A 3030-nucleotide genomic window follows, 5' to 3' on the forward strand; every position below is an offset into this window, starting at 1 on the left:
GCTGAAGGAACTCCGAGCAAGTCACCATCGATGCCATCACTAAACCAGATTGGCCTGAGCGGAATCCGAGCAGTGAGCGGTGGGAGACACTCAGTGAACGCTCTTCAAGCTCACACACTCTGACCCAGTTTGATTCTAACGTTGCACCAGCTGATCCTGATACTGCTGTCATTCTTCCTGTTCCCTAAAATCCACATGCAGGACATGGAGCTAAAAAGAACTGGCAGTGATCATACTAAACCCACCAGCCCGGTACTTGTGAAACCATCTGACCTTTCAGAAGAAAAGAAAAGAAACTCATCAGTGAAATTTGCTACTGGAAACACTGCAGCAGAGGGTTACAGTAGTTCAGACTCTCTTACCTCCGACCCAGAACAGTTCAGAAGCAATGGAACGTCAAAGGTCTCATTCCGGAACGTCGCCTGATAATGCTGCCCCACCGCCCTCACCTCCAAGGCCACAGCCTTCTCATTCTCGATCTTCATCTTTACATATGGATCTGACCTTTACAGTCGCCACAGGACGACGACAGGCTGGAGTTGTTGCCCATCCTCCTGCAGTGCCCCCAAGACCGCAGCCCTCACAGGCTCCTGGTCCCGCTGTGGATGCCCAGTGGATGCCGATGACCCGATTCCTCACACTAGGACCTCACCTCAGCAGGTGCCAGAGCAACCAGACTGGGCAGATTTCAGCCAATTCGAAGTATTTGCTGCATCAAATGTACATGAGGAACAAGATGATGAAGCTGAGAAACAGCCAGAGGTCTTGCCGGTTGAAAAGCCTCCTGATTTTGCAAGTTTTCTTCGAGTTGCCGAAACTGTAAAATTGAAGAAAAGACAGCTGCTAGCGCTCCCGCCAGTGTGAGCAAAGGCACAACCTCTTGCGCCACCACCTAAACCTGTTCGAAGAAGACTAAAACTAAAAGATGAATTAAGGCCAGAAGTTGATGAACACACACAAAAGACAGGTGTCTTAGCTGCTGTGCTCGCATCACAGCCTTCCGTTCCTAGATCCGTTGGGGAAGATGAGAAAGCCATTCAGGCATCCACTAGACGCTGTAAGGAAACCAACACGGGTTTGGCCAGATTAAATAGCGAATTGCAGCAACAATTAAAGGATATTCTTGAGGAGAGAATTTCCCTGAAAGTTCAACTGGAACAACTCCGACATTCTCTCACTTATAAGCCGATTGCCGTTAACTGTGAACCTACCCATTTTTAAGCAGTTTTGGATTCAAAGCCGATTTGGAGACCCAAACATTCTGCTCACTGCTTCACATTAAATTTTATGATTTTGTTTTGCCCTATATGTTCACCATTGTATGTAAGTATCTTTTATTTTTTAATTTCAACAATAAAAGGATCAGGATGACTTTTTCTGGGAGGAAAAAAAAAGAAAAACATTCTGGTTGCATATGCACGCATGTCCAAAATTCTGACAGAATGAAGAATGGAGAAGGCATTGTGGTGGGACCCTGAGCTGTCAGGGGCCCTTAAAAATAGTTTCAAACACCCTTTCTTAACTTGTATTAGAAAAACCTGGCAGTGTAGTCGCATTAAGTCTAGAGTCAATATTAAATTTAAGTTCAAAGGCGTGGTGATTGGGTTTTCACACCTTGTTATGATGTCGACATGTTATGTATCTGATGGAAAATATATATATGTTCAGTAACAAAGTTCCAGCATCATTTAATTCAAAAGTGAAAAGCTGTCAGTCCAGTAGCCGTGGTGCACAGATTGTGCCACCACTTGGAAGGCTGGCATCCACACGGGAGGCCCAGGTCTGGTTCCTTGGTCAACCCAGACACACCAGTGCAGCTGTATGTAACTGTAATCCTAGCCAACTGGGAGGCTGGGGCAGGAGTGTTTCAACAAAGCAAGAACTTGTCAAAATGTCTATCTCTAATACCTACTCTCTCTCTTGCTTTTCTTGTCTCTCTTCCCCTCTGTTGCCCAAAGGAGGAAAGTAACTTCTTGTTAATTTTAAAATATTATTATTGGGACCAGCAGATGGCATGGTAGTTAAGGCACTGGACTCCCACATGGCCAGCCATGGTTTGAGCAGACCTGGCAGCTTGAAAATCACACTGGATTGAAATCCCATGCATGGAATGGAGGAAAAGGCATTGCAGTATGGCTATCCCTCTAGGGGGCTGGTTTATCACCCCCTTCTCCGCCCCCCCGTCTCTCTCTGTCTCTTTCTTACAAGTGCACATGCCCTGTGGCAAAGACATTTTTTAAAAAAAGGAAAAAGAAATTATTATTTTTTATTTATGTCTTTATTTCATTTACCAGAAAGCACTTGCTCTGGTGTGAAAGAGAAAGAGCAAGCAACAAAGCATGGTCCACTGTATCCCTTCACCTCCATCGTTCTCTCCCTTCAAGGTTTTGGGCACACATGCCACGTCTACCAGGTGTATTTTTCAAGCCTCTGGGTTCAGGACTTGAACCGTGAGGTCAGCCATGTGTGGAATCACCCTAGCTACCATGTCATGGCCCAGCCTCAATTTTTTTATTTTAAAATTCTCTGAAATGTGATGGGGCCAGCAGGTAGCATCATGATTATACCACTGGACTCCCGTGTAGTCGACCACGGTTTGAGTCCTGGACCCAGTGACTTAAGCTCACTCGGTGTGCGTGCGTGCCCCAAGATCCCACGAGGAGAATGGAGAAGGGATTGCCGCCTGGCCATGCCCCCCCCCGGGGGGGGTAATTTCTTGCTTTCTATTTCTCTGTCTGTCTCTGTCTCTTTGGTGAGTACACATGCCCTATAGGGAAAACCTCTCTCCCCCCAAAAAATCTCTGAAATGTGAAAAAGTTCTTTAATCTTATGAAAAATTAGTGTTTTTGTTCATAATGTGAGTGATAAGTATATGAGTTTTTATTTTACTGTTAATCTTCGAAGTAGATACGTAATGCCCTCTTGCATAATTGCTTTATTTTGCAATGAAATATTTTAGTTTCAATAGTGTATTATCTGAGAGCTCCACTCAGTGACTGTACATGGTAAATTATAGTCTTATTTTTTTTT

General features: G+C 44.8%; 1 protein-coding gene and 1 pseudogene across 2 annotated transcripts in view; both read left to right on the forward strand.

Annotated features, from left to right (window-relative positions):
* The window catches only part of MYO1E (myosin IE), a 301820-nt gene that overhangs the window by 229957 nt on the left and 68833 nt on the right, over window positions 1-3030 (forward strand). The window lies entirely within an intron of this gene.
* The window catches only part of LOC102479632 (ralBP1-associated Eps domain-containing protein 1-like), a 28374-nt pseudogene that overhangs the window by 23972 nt on the left and 1372 nt on the right, over window positions 1-3030 (forward strand).

This window comes from Tupaia chinensis, unplaced genomic scaffold (genome assembly GCF_000334495.1).
Source record: "Tupaia chinensis unplaced genomic scaffold, TupChi_1.0 Scaffold000063_1, whole genome shotgun sequence".
NCBI classification, from domain to species: domain Eukaryota; kingdom Metazoa; phylum Chordata; class Mammalia; order Scandentia; family Tupaiidae; genus Tupaia; species Tupaia belangeri.